Genomic DNA, 22,711 nt, shown 5'->3' on the forward strand with positions numbered 1-22,711 from the left:
GAGCACTGCCACTGCTCTGTGTTACGATCATCTAGACGTGGCTCAAAGCATCCAAGAGGACGTGTGTAGATACGCGTAGACCATGCCAGCCTATCCAAGGGGCTTGAGCGTGCACAGCCTGTGGTTCCAAGGGGGCAGGGGCAGGGGGTCCTAGACCAATACCTGACAGACACTGAGGAATAACTGTACATGAGACCTTTAAAATAATATTAATATTCTCTGAATATTCAGAGAACTGACACAGATCATCTCATATACAAAGCACAAGCCAGCTGGGAAAGAACTGGTAATGATACATAGAAGTACGAGGCACCAAGAGAAAATGTTCTCCAATCCTGGAGATAACCAGGGGAAGATAAGAGTGGGCAGCGGTCCAGGACAGAGTGCTTGCTCAGCAAAGTTCTCTCCTCTTTCTAACCTTTCTATAAACTTCACAGATAACAGAACAACAAACAGGCTGCCTTCTGTTTGTCTCTCTGCCTTAGGGAGGGATGGAAATGCAAATGGAAAGATTCTGGACATCTAGAAATGCCTGCTGGGATGGCAGGAGCTTGGAAGCTGGAGCTCCGATTTCAGATACAAGGTCCTGGGGAGCTCCTGGTCATTCTTGCTCCCACAGGGCAGGGACACACCATGCACCACACCAAGCAGGTGGCAGAAGAAGGGTGTGAGCCACTGGGGGTTGAGAGGGCGATGGATATAAAGGTGGAGCACAAGGTCAAGACCACACAGGAAGCAACTTGATTGAAACCGAAGCAAAGTCCTCAAGGTGCAACCCTTGCTCTGCCACTCAACTGTGGGGCCCTGGAGCCTCTGCTGCTTCCTCGTCAAAGTGACCTGGAACCATGTGCACCTCAGAGGCCCCGGGTCAGCAAGAAATGAGGCAACCTCTAAGCAGAGCTCATGCTGCTCCTGCCCTTCCCCGGAATTCTATGAGAACAAATTCTTGGTACAGCTCTTCACTAAGCGTTCTAATGGCTCGGAAAAGGAACACTGTATTGTGCTCCAAATCTGAACTTGAGAGGGCAGGACCCCTAGTAGCTGAGTGGGTGCCTCGACACGAGCTGTGCAGGCATCTGCAGGATCCATGTGCCCAGGCAGGCTCAGCCCAAGGAGCTGGCTCACTGGGCTCAGCGGCAAAGCAGCATGGATTACAAGGCAGCTGGGGGCCAGCACACTGCTTTGCCAGGCCTCAGGAAACTGACCCATTTCTTGCACTTCATGCATACTGCCCAGAAGCCAGACATGTCCCAGCATTTGAGTTCTAGATTCGTCCATGGTGATTTTGGAAGATGTCAGTTTCTGGCAACACTAATTTTGTTTATCAAATGGTACTCAAACATGTAACACAGGGGTCAGCATTGTGGTGCAGCGGGTTAAGCTGCCATTTACGATACATCCCATACAGGAGCACAGGTTCAAGCTCTGGCTGCTCCACTCCTGATCCAGCTCCCTATGAATGTGCCTGGGAAAGCAGCGCAAGATGAACCAAGCACTTAGGCCCCTGCACCCAGGTGGGAGACCCAGAAGAAGCCCCTGGCTCCTGGCTTTGGCCTGGCCTAGCCCAGGCCATCACAGCCATTTGGGGAGTGAACCAGTAAATGGAAGATCTCTCTCTTCTATCTAACCCTGCCTTTCAAATAAATAATACATCTTTCTAAAAATGAATAAAACCTTTAAACACACATACATATAACACAACATAAACTACCTTAACCACTCCTAACTACCCACAGTGCCTGTCCTGATGATCTGTAAATTTCACAATGGTATCCAAGTGACACACATTAAGAGAAGACACACCCAGAGCCGGGTCTCTTCCCAGGCTACCAGCATGCAGTACAACGCCCTGTGGTAGCAGCAGGTGAGACCCCCACAGCCAACAGAAGAAACCACCAAGGCTCCACAGGGTGCTGGGGCTGAGCTAAGTGGTTCAGAGGTGAGGGGCACCAAATGCAGGTTAGACTTTCATTGGGTTGATTGGGATGCGACCCTATCACAAGCTGAGGAGCACCTGCACACAGTCCCCTACTTCCTATGGTTTGAATGGGCAGAGCCCCTTAAACTCAGGGTACAAAGACACCCCCTGTGACAGCAGTAAGAGGTGGGCCTCGGGCCAGTGCTGTGGCAAAGCAGGTTAAGCCACCGTCTGCTGCACTGGCATTCCACATGGGTGCTGGTTCGAGTCCTGGCTGCTCTACTCCAGACCCAGCTCCCTGGTAATCCACCTGAGTAAACAGCAGAACATGGCCTAAGTGCTTGGGTCCCTGTACCCACGTGGGAGGCATGGAGGAAGCTCTAGCTCCTGGCTTTGGCCTAGCCCAGCTCCAGCTGTTGCAGGCATTTGGAGAGTGAACCAGCCGATGGGAGATCTCTCTCTGCACTCCTCATCCCATTCCTCCTTCCCTCCCTGTCACTCTGCCTTTCATAGAAACTTTAAAAGAAAAATAGCAGGAAGCACACAGGACCTGTGATGTGTGGACAGTGTTGCAGGTGGCAGGGACCCTCAGGGAGGGCTGTGAGAGGAAGCACAGTGAATAAGTAAACCCATAATCTCAGATGCCAATAAAGACCATGGGATGTGAGGTTAGAAAAAAATGAATCCCAAGAAAATCTAAATAGCTCTCCTGGGAGAGGCAACGGCAAGTGCCCAGACCCTCAGGCGGGAAACAAGCTTAGGGTGTTCATGGGAGAAACACAGCCATGCAGGGCTGTGGCAGGGTGAGTGATGGAGCAACAGCAAGGGCCTAAGAAACTGACAGCACAGGCAACAGTTACAACAAGGCGGCAGGAGGCCTGGGGCAGAGGGAGGCGCTCTCTCCCACTGGAGTGCTGCGGAGTTCAAGGATGAAGGATGGCTGACGTGAGGTAGGAGGGCACCCTACACAGAGGGAGAAGTCCATTCAGAGCCTGAGGGATAACCTTGCAAGGTGTGTTCAGGACACTGCCGGGCTCAGCCGTCACTGGGGAGTGGACTGTTCCACAAAACACTCGTGCTCTTATATCCTCAGCACAGACAGATGTGTCAGAACCCTTAATCCACGGCTTGGAAGCTTTACGACACACATGTGCGCACACACGCCCTGGACGCAGGGGAGGTGGGTAGGAGAACGGGAAATTAAAGGATCACTCAGCTCCAGGAGGGTGCCATGCCCACAACCCTGTGAGTTAGCTGGACTGTGCCCATTTTACAGACAGTGAGCCAGGGCCAGGGGTGGGAGTGGGGTTACCCAGCTCACCACTGTCAGAGATGGGATTTGCAGCTGGGGTCTGACTCCAGATCTGGATCCTTTTCTACACGAGGTTTGATGTGTGCTTCCCGCACACCGACCCCTGACTGCCAGAGGACTAGTTTGCACTAGGACTAGGTGCCTGCATCTCACACAGGAATGCCTGGGTTTGGTTTCTGACTCTGTTCAGAGTCCAGTGTTCTGGAAGGCAGCAGATGATGGCTAGGCCATCTGTGAGTGTAGCAGACCTGTCCAGGGTTCCTGGCTCCTGGCTGTAGCCTGGCCCAGTCCTGGCCATTGCAGGCATTTGGGGGAATAAACAGCAGATGGGAGCTCGCTTTCTCTCTCTCTTTCTCTGTGCCCCCCCCCCATCTATTTCTGCCTATTAAACAAAAATAAAGTAAAACCTTCCTGGGGCCAGCGCTGTGGCACAGTGGGTAGAGCCACCTCCTGCAGTGCCGGCATCCCATATGGGCGCCAGTTCTAGTCCCGGCTGCTCCACTTCCGATCCAGCTCTCTGCTATGGCCTGGGAAAGCAGTAGAGGATGGCCCAAGTGCTTGGGCCCCTGCACCCGCATGGGAGACCTGGAAGAAGCTCCTGGCTCCTGGCTTCAGATCAGCGCAGCTCCGGCTGTTGTGGCCTATTGGGGAGTGAACCAGCGGATGGAAGACCTCTCTCTCTCTCTCTCTCTGCCTCTGCCTCTGCCTCTCTGTGTAACTCTTTCAAATAAAAATAAATAAATCTTAAAATAAAAATAAAACCTTTCTGTCTCTCCCTTTCTCTCTGTGGCTCTGCCTCTCAAACAGATAAACATAAATCATAAAAACACACATACACACAAACCACGAGGAATGTGACAAACATCCTGTGATTCCATTTACATAAAAGGTCCAGAGGATACAAAGTCAGAGGTGGAAAGCAGATTCCTGGTTGCCTGAGACTCCTGGGAGAATGAGGAGTGACCGCCAGTGGGGATGGGCTTCCTCCAGGGGTGGGAGGTGCTATGGCACAGGGGTCCGGACGCCACTGAGGACACCTGCATCCACATCAGATTGTCTGGGTTGAGTCCCCTCCCTGCTTCTCTACCTTCCTGCTCACGCACCCCTGGGAGGCAGCAGGTGATGACCCAAGTGGCTAAGTGCCTGCCAGCCAAATGGGAGCCCTGGATCTTGTGGGCATTCGTGGAGTGAACCACGAGATGGAAGATGTCCATCTGTCTCTCTGTTGCTCTGTTTTGTAAATAAATAAAAAATTAACAAAACTTTAATAAAATCCATTTGTAGGTTCTAAAATTGCAGCGATGGCTGCACAACTCTGAACATATTAAAAACTACCAACTGCATGTCTTTATTATATACTATGTGAATTACATCCCAATAAAGCTTTCTTCTTTTAAACACTCCATCACAAACTCTGTGGTCACAAAGCAAGGATTCAAGCCTGTGGGCCAGCACTCACCTGGGCGAGCTACTTCCCCGCTCACTGCCTGGGTTTCCTGCATCTGCAGAGCAGAGGCAGCATCAAGACCTACTTCTCCGGGACTCACTTCTATGAGCTTTAAGCAGACCACACATGCAGAGAACCAAGGTGCACAGTAACCACACAGGCAACATCAGCCATCGCCAGTATCATCACCGTCAAGCTCGTTTCACAGAAAGCACACTGAAGCCGGAGAAGCAATGGAACACAGAGGAGGCCACGGGGGCGCGAAGTGGCAGGGGACACTGCATCCTCTCCACTGAAGAAAACTGCCAGTTCCACTCTATGCAGACACTTCACAGAGTTCATGGAAAAACTGGTTTAAAAGATAAGTTCAGGGGGCTGGTGCTGTTGGGCAGCGGGTTAAAGCCCTGGCCTGAAGCGCCGGCATCCCATACGGGCACCGGTTCAAGTCCCAGCTGCTCCTCTTTCAATTCAGCTCTCTGCTATTGCCTGGGATAGCAGTGGAAGATGGCCCAAGTCCTTGGGCCCCTGCACTCATGTGGGAGACCCGGAGGAAGTTCCTGGCTCCTGGCTTCGGATCGGTGCAGCTCTGGCCATTGTGGCCACCTAACAAGTGAACCAGTGGATGGAAGACCTCTCTCTCTCTCTCTACCTCTCTCTGTAACTGTCTTTCAAATGAATAAATAAAGATAGGTTCAGGGGCTGGCACTGTAGGGTAGCTGGTAAAGCCGCTGCCTACAGTGCTGACATCCCATATGGACGCCAGTTCATGTCCCAGCTGCTCTACTTCTGACCCAGCTCTCTACTATGGCTTGGAAAAAGTAGTAGAGGATGGCCCAATGGGCCCCTGCACCCATGTGGGAGACCCAGAAGAAGCTCCTGGCTCCTGGCTTGGGATCGGTGCAGCTCTGGCCATTGCAGCCTATTGGGGAATGAACCATCGGATGGAAGACCTCCCTTCCTCCCTCTCTCTCTCTGTGCCTCTTCTCTCTCTGTGTAACTCTGACTTTCAAATAAATAAAATAAATCTTAAAAAAGGTTTATTTTTGATTGAAAAAAATGTTAAAATATATATGTAGCTTTTTCATAACATTTATTTCCATGTGCTTTTTTTTTTTTTAAGACAGGCAGAGTGGACAGTGAGAGAGAGAGACAGAGAGAAAGGTCTTCCTTTACCATTGGTTCACCCTCCAATGGCCGCTGTGGTCGGCGTACTGTGCTGATCCGAAGCCAGGAGCCAGGTGCTTCTCCTGGTCTCCCATACGGGTGCAGGGCCCAAGGACCTGGGCCATCCTCCACTGCACTCCTGGGCCACAGCAGAGAGCTGGACTGGAGGAAGGGCAACTGGGACAGAATTCGGCGCCCTGGCCGGGACTAGAACCCAGTGTGCTGGCACCACAGGCCCCGGCCATCCATGTGCTTTATAAAGACCTTTCATATGCATGGATTCCAGTATTATGTCAATATTTTTGTGCCAAAACAAATTTATCCTTTTAAAAAATTTTATTCATTCTTTATTTGGGAGGCAGAGAGACAGAAATCTGCTACCCACTGGTTCACTCCCCAAATGCCAGCAACAGCCCAGTCCACACTATAGCCAGGGGCCCCCAGGATCTCCAATTGGGTCTCCCACCTGGTGGCAGGGACTCAAGTCCTTGAGTTATCATCCTCTGCTGTTCAAGGACTCCATTTGCAGGAAGCTGTAATCAAGAGCAGATCAGGACTCCTACCCAGGCACTCTGATATAGGACAAGGCATCTCAAGCAGTGTCTTACTGCTGCACCAAATACTCGTTCCCATAAACTTATCTTTTAATCCCATTTTCCTTCTCACTTATGTGAGAGTAAGAGAAACAGAGAGACAGAGTGAGCTCCATCTTCTGGCTAACTCCCCAAATGCCTAAAGTGGCTGGGGATGGGCCAAGTCAAAGCTGACATCCAGGAACCACAAACCCATTCCAGGTCTCCTACGTGGCTGGCAAGGACCCAATGACTGGAGTCATCACTTGCTGCCTCCCAAGGTACATATTAGCAGGATGCTGGAATCAGGAGCAGATGTGGGACTCAAACCCAGGGATCCCACTATGGGATGATGGTGGCCCAAATGCCATCTTTACCACAAGGCCAAACACCTGTCTCTAATTCCATTTTCTATGCACTTTGTGAAGCACCTACACGCCCTTCAAAAGCTGCTAGTTCCTGGTCCCTGGTTCCAAACTGAAGATCCATTGTTATGGATTCAGGCATGGATCTCTTCTCCCTGTCCCTTGACACCTTGAACATGGTGGCTTTTTCCCAAGCAGCTAGCCAGGGTCCACCCAACCTAGCTCAGTAACTCTTCAGCTTGGCAAGGGGGAGAGTGTGGGAGGGGAGGTGGGTCAGATGTCCTTTCTGGCTCTTCTACAGCTAGTTTTAGGTATCTGTGCAAAAGCTCCCCAATCGCTGGGCCTTGGTGAACACAGAGTAAAAACAGCCTGAAACGTATCATCCCCGACTGGCTATTAACAACACGCTACATATTGTACTGCCTTTCAGTCGCCCATAAATCCCATAGGAGCCCTCCTTTTTTTCATACGTGAAAATACAAGGCTTGAGATGTTAAGAAACTTGCACACAGCATGGCCCCACAGCTAATAGAAGAGGCTGGTCATAATCTGAATCCAGATCTGTATGACTTCGCCTTTAACAAGATGCGAGGGAAAAAAGAAACAGCGGATAATTACACTTACAACGGTGCAGTGCTGTGGCACAGTAGACTAAGCCACCACTTGGGATGCTTCTATCCCATCCTGGGGTGCTGGTTTGAGGACCAGGTCCTCTGCTTCTGATTCAGCATCCTATTAATGAACCTGGGAAGGCAGCAGATGATGGCTCAGGTGCTGGGGTCCCTGCCACACATGTGGGAGACCCGGATGGCTTCTGGCTACAGCCTTGCCCAGCCCCAGCTGTTGGGAGCATTTGGGCAGTGAAGCAGCAATGAAAGACCCCTTTCTCTCTCCGCTCCTTGTCTCTCTGTCACTCTGCATTTCAAATAAACAAATCAATCTTTAAAAAAAAAAAAAAACAAACTTGTATGTTCATACTTTGGTACACTAAACTAGAAGGTATAATTTAAACAGACTATTCTTATTTGTAATTACAAAGTAGCCATTAATAAGCCAAAAGGGAAGGTGCTAATTTTGGCAACCAAGACACAGCCCTGCTCACTCTGTGATTTTAAATCTTACTAAGCCTACAACATCAAAACAGAGTCCCACTTTAAAACAACAACATACATGCAAACCACCACCCCGTAATAGGTAGGAAGATAAAGAAAATTATGAACTGCTTTGTTTTAAAAGGCAGGCTAGAAAGCCAGTCATTAGAGCTGTTCAGCTAAGTGCTGCCAGCAGGGTGGGCCCCGTATGACACACACAGGTGAACTGTCCCTCCCACACCGAAGGCACCATCAGAGGGTGGCACACACAGAAAAGAGAGACGCGATACTGATCCCACACAGCTAGGAAGCCTCAACAGTGCTGGGCCTCAGACATGCCTTTCCCATCAGCACCAGGGAATACATGCAGGAACTTACAGAAGCCCCCTCTTAGGGACTCCAGCACCAACACCTAGGAGCTACTTAGGAATGCAGGATCTTGGGCCAGGCATTGTGGTACAGTGGGTTAAGCGTCCACCTGTGACACCAGCATCCCATATCTGAGCACCAGGTGAAATACCAGCTGCTCCACTTATGATCCAGCTCCCTGCTAAGGTACCTGCAAAGGCAGCAGAAGATGACCCCATATACCTGGGCCTCTGCCACCCACGTGGGAGACCTGGATGGAGTCCCAGGCTCCTGGCTTCAGCCTGGCCCAGCCCTGACTATTGTGGGAATGAACCAGTGGATGGAAGAGCTCTCTTTCTCTCTCTCTTTCTGCCTCTCCAATCAATCAAAAAAAAAAAAAAATGCAGAATCTCAAGCCCTTCCTTGGACCTGCTGATAAGAACACATTTTAACCACAGCCCCAGATGAACATGCATATTGAATTCCACAAAGCGCAGTCAGCAGTCCTCTGCAACAGAACGTGCTGCTAAGATGGCAGTGTTTCCGAGCTGTGTTGTCCAACACGGTCACCACTGCCAGGGGTGGCTACTGAGCGCTGGAAACGGGGCCACTGTAACTGAGGAAATGTTTCACTTTAGTTACCGTGAATTTAAAATAGCTGCTTTACTATATACCTGTTTAACCACAGCCCAGAGTTGCCCAATTTTTTTTAAAGCTTTTTATTTATTTATTTAAAAGGCAGAGTTACAGAGACAGGGAGAGAGACCTTCCATCTGCTAGTTCGCTTCCCTGATGGCTGCAAGGGCCAGGGCTAAACTAGCATGAAGCCAAGAGCCTAAACTCCACTGGGGTCTCCCACATGGGTGGTAGGGGCCCAAGCACTTGGGCCATCTTCCACTGCTTTCCCAGCATTAGCAGGGAGCTGAATGGGAAATGGAGCAGCCAGAACTTGAGCCAGTGCCCATGTGGAATGGCAGCATAACGGTTCCCATCTGGGGCAAGTACAACAAACACTATGGCAAACCCTATGACCCATGTAGCTTCTCCTCCCTCACCCCCACATTTTACAATTAATCCCCCACTGCTTAAAGGGCACGCACATCTCTGCCTCTGTTCAAGGAGGTTGTACTTTGAAAAGAACTTCTAGCCATTAACAGAATCGCAGCCACCATAGCAAATGCCAGGGCTTTCAAGTGCCATTTTGAGAAGAAAAAAAGAAATGCCACTTATTTTCAGAAACTGTACTGTTTTTCTACTTTAAAGATTCTTTTGGTAATCTTTAAAAATTTTTCCTACAAGGGGGAAAAAATAAAAAGACTGAGCTTCTCATGTAGACATGTGCTGAAAGCTGAGTAAATGACTGTGAACGCACTAACTAGCTTGCAGTAAGAGACAGTAATTTTACAGGAAGCATTCACCTGTAAGATTAAAAAGTGCATGACTTAAAGTGCATATTTACGGTTCCCCAACTCTGATACCGGAACATGCTCTTGCATGGGACACTGGGCATGCAGATGAGTGGCCAGCGCACCTAACGGACACCAACAATGAAAAAACTGGGAGTGGCCAGGTCTCCCCAGAGCACCCTGTGAGGAGGGGAGAGGGCAGCCGACAGGAGACAGGAGAACCTCCCTTACAAATGTGGGAGTCAACACCAAGCTATTAAAGTAGCATACATGCACACCCACAGCCTTATGAATGGTTACAACTTAATAATATAACAGTAGACAGCACTGAGGCACATTATGCCAAAATAGTCAGGCTTCTCCTGTGTGTTTTTCCCTTGCGACAAAACGGAAAGTAATAAAAACCTCCGATGTTTAAGATAGCCTTGTTTCTAAACTTAGAAAAAAGAGTTCATTCTTCGATCTTGGATGCCATTATTATGTAAACTGAGTTAAAGGGACAGTCTTGGCACTGCTTCCTCTCATTGAGAACATAGAAATTCCAGAGACAGATGCCAACTTTTTTTTTTTATTATGAATTCATATTCCTGAGCTCCTCTCAAGAAACCCATACCCGGCTAGTAACAAAAGTTACGGGCAGATATTTTAGTGATCTTAAAGCACCAGCTCCCCCCCCCCCTTTTTTTTTTAAACAGGCAGAGTGGACAGTGAGAGAGAGAGACAGAGAGAAAGGTCTTCCCTTGCTGTTGGTTCACCCTCCAATGGCCGCTGTGGCCGGCGCGCTGCGCTGATCCGAAGGCAGGAGCCAGGTGCTTCCTCCTGGTCTCCCATGGGGTGCAGGGCCCAGGCACTTGGGCCATCCTCCACTGCACTCCCTGGCCACAGCAGACAGCTGGCCTGGAAGAGGGGCAACCGGGACAGAACCTGGCGCCCCGACAGGACTAGAACCCACAGGTGGAGGATTAGCCTATTGAGCCGCAGAGCTGGCCTCAGCTTTCCCCTTTGGGGGAATTTGTGGTTATCTGCAAATCTGCAAAGACCACTGCTGGGATGGATACTCCACTAGGTGGCGCAGGTATGCAGAAGAAAAAGGAGAGAGACTGCCTTTCCCCTTCAAATTGAGTGTTTCAGAGCCGGCGCCGTGGCTCAATAGGCTAATCCTCCACCTTGCGGCGCCGGCACACCGGGTTCTAGTCCCGGTTGGGGCGCCGGATTCTGTCCCGGTTGCCCCTCTTCCAGGCCAGCTCTCTGCTATGGCCAGGGAGTGCAGTGGAGGATGGCCCAGGTGCTTGGGCCCTGCACCCCATGGGAGACCAGGAAAAGCACCTGGCTCCTGGCTCCTGCCAGGATCAGCGCGGTGCGCCGGCTGCAGCGGCGGCCATTGGAGGGTGAACCAACGGCAAAGGAAGACCTTTCTCTCTGCGTCTCTCTCTCTCACTATCCACTCTGCCTGTAAAAAAAAAAAAAAAAAAAAAAAAAAAAAAAAAAAAATTGAGTGTTTCAAAACAAAATTTAGATTAGAAAATGGACTTTAATAATACCAATCAAACCCTTCCACTTCGGCTTTTCTAAGGCAGAGGGTAAGTTTGCAAATGGTGAGAGAAAATTAGACTTTGAAGTTTAGTTAATCAACAAAAACACAAAACATCAGCCACTGGCAAAAGCACACTCTGGGATCACAATGAAGAGAAAGTCAGAAAGGTCTCAACAGAGAGGGAGTGGCCTCTTCAGGGAGATCAGGGAAGGTTATCCTCCCTCCTCCCCCTCCCCGCCCCCGCCCCCCAGGCATGAGGCACACGTGGGACTCAGTGGTGCCAAGCGGGTGGAGGAGCCAGGCCTCCGGGGGATCTTGGTCTCAGCGGATAAGTAAAGTAAGTGACAGGCAGAGGCAGACCCAGGCATGAGTACATCTGCATTTCTGTGTCCAGCTGGAGTAGGCAGGCACACAGGTTAACACTGATTAGGTGAGCTGGAACACCATGCTTTCACCACACCCCTGTGTGACCTCATGCCCTACCTGACCATACCTGGGTGCCCACCTGCCCACTAGACCATGTAACCACTCCCCTTTGGAAAATATTTAAAAGGAGCGCCCCAAAATCACTCTGCCTGTGCTTCGCTACTCATGGTAAGCGGTGGATAGCTGCTCAAAAATGCTTGCTGCACGTGGCTTTTGGCCTGCTTTCTGCTTCATATGAACTCCAACCTAATTTCCAGATTTTCCCTTCTTAGACTGGACTAACGCCCTCACTCTCCTATGCATCTTTCGCACTGAATAAAAGCTTAAAATGTACCATGTTGCCTTGTTCATTTATGCCGGTATTCAGAATTCTTCTCTGAATATTAGGCAAGAACCCACACAGGCTTATTAATATTGGGGATTTATTAATAAGCATACGATGATATCATATGGCACCCCAAATTTTGATCATATATGGCACCCCAGATGGGACTTTGGGGGTCCTTAAGGGGGGCACATTTCATATCATATTTTATGGGGTCAATTCCAATAATACATATGGCAACCACAGAGGGACTTATAACATGTGGGGGGTCAAATTCCGATATCCCAACCACTCAGACACCCGGGGGGTGTGGGTCCCAGGACCACTCTCAAATACACAGATCCATGGTTGCTCAAGTCCCTTATATAAAATGATGTGGTATCAGCATAGAACTTAGGCCAGCATGCTTGAATACGTAACACTTAAAATGATGTAAATGCTGCGTGAAGAGTTGTTACACTATATTGTTCAGAGAAGAAAGATGAGGGGAAAGCACACATCATTGGTACAGACGCAATTTTTGTTTTCAAGTATTTTCAACCCACTCTTGATGGAATCCACAGATGGGAGTGAACTCAGCAGGTAAATAGGTACAACTATAAAGAGGTACAACTATATTGGGAGTCCAAACTCCAGAGTCCCTGAGAAGCAGGGAAGAAACGCAAAGCTGGGTCGATGGCCTGGGCACAATGTTAGTGGAACCCAGGGGTGGGAAGGAGGAGGAGAGCTGGACCCTGGCACTGAATTCATGCAGGAATGAGTGTCCAGGGGCAGCAGGGAGCACAGGACCCCACGAGGTGTCCGGCACTGATCAAGACTCACTTGTTACTGCGAGGCAAGACTTCCACACCAGGGCCAAAGGCAGCTTCACGTGCTGCTCCCGAGGCATGGGGAGGAGTGGCATGGGGCACACAGGAGAAGCGCTGCGGGGTCTTCTGAGGCTCAGGGCGGAGTACAACGCGGTGAGGAGACCCCTGTGCTGGCTCAGGTGTGAGCCTCTGCAGAGAGACTTCCAAGAGGCCCGGGGCAGGACCAGGCACAACGCACAAGGCTTTCTCCAGCCACTCCAGCCCACGAGCAGTTCAAGGCCGAGTTCCCTGAGGAACTCAGGTGCTAAGACTCCCCACTCCCATGCCCCCACTCCATGGGTCCTGTGGGTCTCAAATGAGCAGTATGGAAGGTCTCAGACACTGAAAAGTTCCACACCAAGAAGGATGTTTCCAATGACAACATCAGCCCCCTCCCACAGAGGGCTTCCAGGAGCGGGGTTTGGCCTTGCAGTTAAGACAGCAGGCTGAAACACCCAATCCCCAACCAGAGTGCCTGCATTCCAGTCCCGCTCCAGCTTCTCACTAACGTGCGCCCTATGTGGCAATCGCGACAGCTCCGGCACCTCTGTCCCCAACACCCGCCTGGGAGTCCCAGGTCGAGTCTAGGCTCCTGGCTGTGGTGACTATTTAGGGAATAAACTAGCTTATGGGAGAGTGCTCTCTCTCGCTCTTTCTCTGCCTCTCAAATAAAAAAATTAAGAGGAAAAAAAATCAACAAAAAGGACAATCAATAGTGGTGTAAATGTAATATGCATCATTCAACACATGGGTATCCAGTGTGTCTCGGCCTTTTAAAACAAAGATCTACTGACACAGGACACAGTTCCTACCTGCAAGATGACGTTTGATTCCAAGACACAGCCCAGTACAAGACACAGAAGTGACCATTAACTGAGTCAGGGTGTTAGTCACTTCATAGATGCAGGGAATTCAAAGTTTTCTTGCACCAAAACAAAGTCATCTTTCAACTCCATTTCCCATGGACTTTTCAAAATTCCTTCTTTACCAACCCAAGGCCCTTTGGCTGTGTCTTCTGAACCCAAGGAGATTCATCCATGTCTCTCCTGCTCAACGTTTCTTTACAACTTTGAATCCTCCCGAGCACTTAATGTTTTTAGGCTGAAGTTTAAATAACAAGTTATTTGGGACTGAAATAGTCAACAACCTAGAAACACCACCAAGACTCTGTCCCAAACCTGCAGACGGGAGAAGTAAGAATATCCAAAACTCGGCTGGTGCCACAGCTCACTAGGCTAATCCTCCGCCTTGCGGCGCCGGCACACCGGGTTCTAGTCCCGGTCGGGGCGCCGGATTCTGTCCTGGTTGCCCCTCTTCCAGGCCAGCTCTCTGCTAGGGCCCAGGAGTGCAGTGGAGGATGGCCCAAGTCCTTGGGCCCTGCACCCCATGGGAGACCAGGAGAAGCACCTGGCTCCTGCCTTCGGATCAGTGTGGTGCACCGGCCGCACGGCCGCGACAGCCATTGGAGGGTGAACCAACGGCACCCTCTCTCTCACTGTCCACTCTGCCTGTCAAAAAAAAAAAAAAAAGAATATCCAAAACCCAAACGGCAATGTCTGGCTGCAGAGGACAGATCAGCCACAGCTCTTCTGCATCCCAAAGCAAAACACACCTGGCAGGGCTGGCACTGTGGCGCAGCAGGTTAACGCTCTGGCCTGCAATGCTGGCATCCCATATGGGCGCCAGTTCGAAATGTGGCTGCTCCACTTCCAATCCAGCTCGCTGCTATAGCCTGGGAAAACAGTGGAAGATGGCCCAAATCCTTGGGCCCCTGCACCCACATGGGAAGCCTGGAGGAAACTCCTGGCTCCTGGCTTCGGATCGGCGCAGTTCCGGCCATTGCAGCCAACTGGGGCGTGAACCATCAGATGGAAGACCTCTCTCGCTCTCTCTGCCTCTCCTTTCTCTGTGTAACTCTTTCAAATAAATATATAAATCTTAAAAAAAAAAAAAAAAAAAAAAAACACACACAAACCACCGCACTTGGCTCCAACGTCTCCCCACACACACTGTACCACTCACCCTCTAAGTGCCCAAGCAGCCCCTGTTAGATGACTGCCTCCCTACACTACACCAGATGCAGACCGGCCCCTCAATGTACAGGCCAAGCCCTTTTTGCCTTTTGCTTTCCCAGAGCCAAGAGGGACCTCAGACAGCGGCATCCACCAAACTGGCATCTTTTCCCAAACCAGGACCCCATTATCCATCCTCTACAGAACAGGCTAGAAGCCAGGCACTGGAGTCTGGCTTCAGGAGGTCTTTGGCAAGAGTGAGCAAGCCTTTCCCTAGACAGCCTGACAGTAAGTATCTGAGGCTCACCAGGCCAACAGGCCGATCCAGGATATGACATACCTTACCCACAGGAGACACGCCCAAGACTCCCAGTCATGCCTGAAACTGCAGAGAGCGCCAAGCTCTATGTCTGCTGTGTGGTTTTTGAAAACATATTTGGGCCGGCGCCACGCCTCACTAGGCTAATCCTCCACCTTGCGGTGCCGGCACACCGGGTTCTAGTCCCGGTCGGGGCGCCGGATTCTGTCCCAGTTGCCCCTCTCCCAGGTCAGCTCTCTGCTGTGGCCAGGGAGTGGTGCAGTGGAGGATGTCCCAAGTGCTTGGACCCTGCACCCCATGGGAGACCAGGAGAAGCACCTGGCTCCTGCCATTGGATCAGCGTGGTGCGCCGGCCACAGCGCGCCGGCCGCGGCGGCCATTGGAGGGTGAACCAATGGCAAAGGAAGACATTTCTCTCTGTCTCTCTCTCTCACTGTCCACTCTGTAAGAAAGAAAGAAAGAAAGAAAGAAAGAAAGAAAGAAAGAAAGGAAGGAAGGAAGGAAGGAAGGAAGGAAGGAAGGAAGGAAGGAAGGAAGGAAGGAAGGAAGGAAGGAAGGAAGGAAGGAAGGAAGGAAGGAAGGAAGGAAGGAAGGAAGGAAGGAAGGAAGGAAGGAAGGAAGGAAGGAAGGAAGGAAGGAAGGAAACATATTTGAAAGGCAGAGAGAGGTGACAGAGACAGAGGGAGAGCTCCCATCTTCTGGCTCACTACACAGATGCCTTCAACAGCCAGGGCTGGGCCAGGCCAAGGCCAGGAGTGGGGAACTCCATCCAAGGTCCCCATGTGGGTGGCAGGGACCCAAATATCTGCACCATCACCTGCTGCCTCCCAAGGTGTGCATGAACAGGAAGCTGGATTAGGAAATGGAGCACGTCCTGAACCCGGGCACTCTGCTATGGCATGCGGGGATCACCAGTGGTTTTTCACCTGCTGCACCACTCACTGCCATACGTTGTTTTTCTCTATTTCACTCATACATAGGATCCAGGTTTATCAGACACAGCAAGAAATTAACAGAAACGAATAGAATGGTTTTTTAACAACAGAAAACAGTAATTATAACAAAATCCTGTAATAAAAGTTATTTAAAATATGAATGACTTCTGGAATTTTCTATTTAATTCTTTTGGGTGGCAGCTGATTATGGGTAACTTAAAACCACAGAAAGCAAAACTACAAATAAGGGGCAGGGGGAGCTAACTTAGGAATTTAAATAATCACATTAAATGTAACCACATAAAAGGATAAGGACACAGGTAGGCTTTTAGCCTAAGGCAGGGCATCTGACCTAGTGGCTAAGATGCATGGTAGGGCAAAACACCCGGGAGGACACCGGCATCTTCCACCCACACCCAGCCCTGGTTCTTGACTTCAACTCCCTGCTGATGCAGACCCAGGAGAGCAGGTGATGACTCAGGGACCCCCATCTGGGAGACCCAGGTTGAGTTCCCAGCTTCTGGGCTCGTCCTGGCCATTGTGGGCACTGGGAGATTGAACCATTAGATGGGAACTCAGTTTGTCTCTGCTCTCCATTTCTGTCATCTGTATTGCTCTCTCTGTGCCTTTCAAATAAATAAATATCTGTCAAAAAGTAAGAACAGTTCTTAGCTAGAAAGAAGGAAAAAAAAACCCATAACAGGCTGCTGGCTGCAGTTTGCCAACTCCTAGTCTAAACTTATGCAAAATTCACTAGAAGAGGACTGTGGGGTGGTATCCGTTCACAGCACAGGCCCTTACCCGCCAGGCGCTCACACAGCACCCACAGGGAACCCACAGAAGCACACGCTTCTCGGTTTCTGGCTTGTTTCACCTCCTTTTCACGCATTTCTTCAACAAGCCTCAGGAGTGTCCATCTGGGGATGGTCCTGTTTTAAGCATTTTCACTTGCTTGTAAATTTCTTTTATTTGCTTAAATAATGAGTAAATTCTTAGTGGGTATGTAATTCAAAAGCTAGGTCATCTCAAAGCAAACTGCATTTGGTTTTGATAGGAATGCAACTTTTCTAAATATATTTTCACCTTAACTAAAATCTAAAATTGTTCACGGTTTCTAACCACATAACTGCAGAGGGAGCTGGCCTGAGATCCCAATCTTGCTTTAGATACTCCTCAAAGGAGATCATTAACTTCCAGTCGACACGCACTCCAAGCAAGACACTGCGTGGGAGAAATGTGTTGGACACAGGAACAAAAACCTGGCTTTCTCCTGGCGGGTGGGCGGGCAGGCATGAAGTCTGTACACCCTCAGAAGACACCACAAAGCAAGGTAAACCACTCACACTGAAGAAGGGAGTATCAACACTGGAGGTTTCCACCGCCCACCATGAACCCCGACTTCGAACCTGCCATGAGTGATATAGCCACCATTTGTCATCACAGCTGAACTGAGAGCCAAATGGCAGGTTTACATAGTGATACACCCTTAGACTGCCATGGGGAACTCAACTAAGCCACCGATTCTGGGTCTTGCAGGAAGAGAAGTACACAGTGAGGCAACGAGGAAGAAATAAAAGCACCCTAACAAGACTTCAGGGGGAAACAGTGGGAAAAAAATAGTTTGTATCAGGGCCTTAGTAGCTCTTTCTACCTGTTGGGCTGGTTAGTCTGGTTTTCAATGTCCTCCTTCCCTGAACCCCTCCCCCAAGGCCAACACCTGCTACTCCACAACACTCTCCATCACCAAAAATGTTTGGCTCCAAAATTCTCTATATCTAATCAAAACTCCCACGTTATCAATGCATGATGACTGATCTACTTCATACTAACATGTGAGTGTCTGATAGCCGAAGCACCTGGAGGTATTTAATGTTGTAAGAGATTTACTATGGAGTACTGAGGCTCAGCAGTACTTGGGACACCCGCATCCCACACTGGAATGTCAGTTCATGTCTACTCCACTTTCAATCCAGCTTCCTGCTAATGCATCCTGGGAGGTAGCTGATCATGGTTCAAGTGCTTAGGCTCCTGCCACCCACAGAGGAGACCCAGACTGAGTTCCAGGCTCTTGGCTTCAGTCTGGCCCAGCCCTAGCTATTGCAGGTATTTGGGGTGTGAACCATGAGATGGATGATCTCTGTCTCTCTCTCTCTGCCTTTCAAGATGATGAAAATAAACAAAGGAGAGACAGGGGCCAGCGCTGTGGTGTAGTGAGTTAATGCCCCGGTCTGCAGTGCCAGCATCCCATATGGGCGCCGGTTCAAGTCCCGGCTGCTCCTCTTCTGATCTAGCTCTCTGCTATGGCCTGGGAAAGCAGTAGAAAATGGTCCAAGTCCTTGAGCCCCTGCACCCACATGGGAGAACTGGAGAAAGCTCCTGGTTCCCGGCTTTGGATCAGCTCAGCTCCAGCCATTGCAACCATTTGGAGTAAATCAGTGGATGGAAGGTCCTCCTCCCTCCCTCTTTCTTTCTCTCCCCACCCCCCGCCTCTGCCTCTCTGTAACTCTGCCTTTCAAATAAATAAATACATCTTGCAAAAATAAAGGAGAGACAGACAGACAGCTAGAGAAACTTGTGATGGAATTCTGAACCTCAGCAGGCAGGTTCCCAAGCATAGCACATCCAAGCTGTTCTAACTCCACAACCCATGTGCTTATAACCACAACAAGCTTCTTCTTGACACTTGACAGCAGCAGTTTTGGGGAGGGGCTAGTGAGGTAGCAGAGTCCCACAGTCATTTCTAACTGGAGGCTATGGACATGGAGAGAACATACTCTCACCTAAGAAGACATATTCTGGGGTCAGCGCTGTGGCACAGAGGGTAAAGCTGCCGCCTGCAGTGCTGGCATCCCAAATGGGTGCTGGTTCCAGTCCCAGCTGCTCCACTTGGACCCAGTGCTCTTCTATGGCCTGGGAGAGCCAGGAGGTTGGCCCAAGCACTTGGACCATTGCACCCATGTGGGAACCTGGAAGAAGATCCTAGCTCCTGGCTTCCAATTGGCCCAGCTCTGGCTGTTGCAGCCATCTGGGAGTGAACCAGCAGATGGAAGATCTCTGTATCTCTCTCTGTCTCTACTTCTCTATAACTTTGACTTTCAAATAAATAAATAAATAAATCTTTTAAAAGAGGGGGGAAAAAGAAGACAACATATTCTTCACAGTTCTATAATGGAAATGTGATTTTACCTGGTTGTATACAAAACCTACTTCCCAAAAAAGGCCATGTCTAACTCATGGTGGAGTCTTTGAGGCCTGTCCGAGTGATGGACACATGGGGGACTCTGACGAATGCACGCAGCTCTTAACAACATGGATATGCTATCATTATTCATCATTCTCGGGGCTCAGAAAGCTCTGGGTACTCTGACAAGGTCTGAACTCCTAAAAGCCAGCAGAGTGACTTTAGCTTCTCCTCCCATTTCTTTGTCACTGTTACTACAAAATCAGAGGCTGGTGGTGTTCTGAGAGAACCTGCAGATTCTGGATTACTGAACGAGATCCTGATTTCACATTCTGGAAAGTCGCTCGACATTCCTTGCTAACAGGACAGGATGGACCCCGACCCCCACCCCCAGTTGACTGGCAGAGCTTGAAGAGATCCACACCAAGGGCCTAAGGCGACAGCAGCCCTGGGGCTCGACCAGAGCCCTGGGGTTCACGTTCCACAGCTTCAGCAGAGAAAAGTTAAGCAGTAGGGAGCCTACAACAAACACCAACACACAGCACACCGTACTCTGCCTTTGGGCATCTGATGAGGCATTTTATACAAAGATCAGGTGCCCCACTGAAACCCGGAAACTGCTCTGGAGAAAGCCTGCCCCCACACTCTGTAACACTGGGAGAAATCAAGGACACAGCCACAAAGCTGTCCTCAAAGCTACCTTAATACTTCTCTTAGATCTGCTGATCCGATGATACAAGGCTGCATGTCCCAACGGCCTCCTGCAAGTGCTTTCTGCAGGGTGTGGAATGTCGGAAAGAAGGGGAGAACCCACATCCACGCCTACCGCATTAGGGGCTCACCTCCTCCTTTCTCTTTCCTTCATCTCCCCTCATTTAGGCAGCAACTATGTGCACAGCCTAGGAACACAGAGAGCCAGCCCTGCCTTTCCCAAGGTCCCCATCAATCCCTGCTGATGTCAAGACTTAGCCCGCGCCCAACAGCAGGCAGAATCCAGGCCGCGGGGACGCTGACTGAAAACACGCAGCACTTCTACAACCACAAACACGGGCACTGAAATACAGAGCTAAGTTAGGACATCTTTTGGTAGTTCACTATCACCCAGCGTTCATTTTGAGTAAGTCTTTCCCAACCAAAAAGCTTGTGTCTCCACGGTTGTTGAAAGATGGTGGACTAACCCTGTAGTGCAGGACACTCATACTGCTCATACATCCAAGCTGGAGCAGGCAACTGACAGACAGCACCCAATACCTACTGCCACCTACTGCATAAATCTTTACCTTAAATACAAGGTCTAAAATGTAAGTCTGGTAACTGTCTGGAGGGATATTTTACTGTTGCTAGTTGTAAGACAGCTCACTGCGGGACAAAATCCAATCAGGTCAGGTTTTATATTTGATCATCCAATCACACTTAAAGATAATTCAGGACAATGATGCCTCTGTACTTGGAGCTCACTGCCAAGCCAAGTGAAGTGCTTCTCTCCCCCCACAAAGTCCTGTGAGGGTCCTTGCTCCCTGCTCCCCTGCTCTTCCATTAGTAGGTGAGAGATCCTAAGGTGGTACATATTGAATGCAAATATTCTTTCTACGGTGATGATAAAAAGCAAAAGCAATGCCATCTTATGTTTTCTCAACAAAGCAAATCACAAATGGGTGAGCACCCCTCTGAACCAGTTTTGTTGTTGTTGTTGTTTTTTGGGTAACCCAGTTCTGTTTCCTCATATTTTCAGCAGGAAATCCCACAGAGAAATCTGTCTTTACAGAGGGGTTGACCAACCAACGCCCAGCAGAGGCTCTGACTCCATGCGCCATCCATTCAGGCCGGAGCTTGATTTAATGTGTTTTTTGAAAATTATTAAAGGACACTGCCAAGAAACAACAAAGCCTGTGATTTGCAAAGATGCACGGCAGCCCATGGCGCCCTCTTTCAAGCTGTAATGCTATCAGCTGAGATATTTATGGACATCTGGATCACAAACACAAGTAAGAGGGGTCTTGAAAGTGTTCAAGCAAATGCACATTATCATTGAATTCGATTTCTCCACGAACTTCTTGAGGCCCTGTGTGTGTGTGTGTGTGTGTACACATATATTTTAAACCCAGCATTTTTGCTGAAGGAGTGAATTAGGTCAATGGCCAGAAGAAGTTCCCCTCTGGCTCTAGTTTCTACTCTAAACAGGGAAACCCTTTGTTCATTGTATCAGCCACTGTAAACTGTTTGGGAATCCATTGTGAGCCCTGGCCGACTAAAAGTCTGGAGCAAAAGAGATGATAAAACAGGATCCTGTCGATATGTTTCCAGCACATTCAAATCTCAGCAAGCTTGGCAAACAACAAGCTCACTCTGACAGTTCAGGTCATGCAAAGCTTTGTGCTTAAAATATTTGCTTTTCTTATTGCTTTAGATCTCTCTGCAAGGAAGCTTCAAATATCTATGTAATGCTATAGATAGAAGCCTAAATGCTCACCATATATCATTTGGCTACTCTGCTTATTGCCAATCAACTTAAAGCAGCAACAGAAAGGTACTTAGAACTAAATAGGTCTGGATTAAAGGGAAAATTATTTGAATCAGAAAAAAATTCTTTCCCAAGTGATATCATTACAGACAGGATATTGCCACAATTGATTCAAGAGACTGAAATGTCTTAAAAGCAATACATTTAGGGGGCCGGCGCTGTGGCTCACTTGGTTAATCCCTCCACCTGTGGCATCGACATCCCAAATGAGCGCTGGGTTCTAGTCCAGGTTGCTCCTCTTCCAGTCTGGCTCTCTGCTGTGGCCCGGGAGGGCAGTGGAAGATGGCCCAAGTGCTTGGGCCCTGCACCCACATGGGAGACCAGGAAGAAGCACCTGGCTCCTGGCTTCAGATCGGCGCAGCGCCAGCCATAGTAGCCATTTGGGGAGTGAACCAACAGAAGGAAGACCTTTCTCTCTCTCTCTCTCTATGACTCTACCTGTCAAATAAAAAAAAAAAAAAAAGGCAACAAATTGGAGAACTGGCATTGTGGTGCCACAAGTTAAGCATATGCTAACATCCCATATGAGCACCAGTTCGAGTCCTAGCTGCTCTGCTTCTGATCCAATTCCCTGCTTATGTTCCTGGGAAAGCAGTGGAAAATGGCCCAAGAGCTTGGGTCCCTGCCACCCGCATGGGAGCCCAGGATGGAACTCCAGGATCCTAGCTTTGGCCTGGCCCACCTGTGGCTGTTACAGCCATTTTGGGGAGTGAACCAGAAGGCAAAGATCTCTCTTCCTCTGTAACTCTACCTTTCAAATAAATCAACCTTTAAAAAAAGAAAAAAACACTGAAATTCAAAGTCTATAAAATAAAGTCAAAATAGGACAGACACTACCGTCCAGTGTCTTTGTAGATTATAGCATTCTGTCAGCAACAAATTTGTGGCAAAAAAACATGATGAAAATATAGTCTCCTTCCCTGTTATTTGTCAAAAGACAAAGGACATTCAACACAGGGGGAAAGGGAGCCCATGCATAAAGCAGAT

At 49.4% G+C, this 22,711-nt stretch overlaps 1 protein-coding gene across 8 annotated transcripts in view; it reads right to left on the reverse strand.

Annotated features, from left to right (window-relative positions):
* Window positions 1–22,711, reverse strand: part of TJP2 (tight junction protein 2) — a 138,063-nt gene that overhangs the window by 50,105 nt on the left and 65,247 nt on the right. The gene's annotated exons all lie outside the window — the stretch shown is intronic.

The sequence above is a fragment of the Oryctolagus cuniculus genome, chromosome 1, assembly GCF_964237555.1.
Source record: "Oryctolagus cuniculus chromosome 1, mOryCun1.1, whole genome shotgun sequence".
In the NCBI taxonomy this organism is placed as follows: Eukaryota; Metazoa; Chordata; class Mammalia; order Lagomorpha; family Leporidae; genus Oryctolagus; species Oryctolagus cuniculus.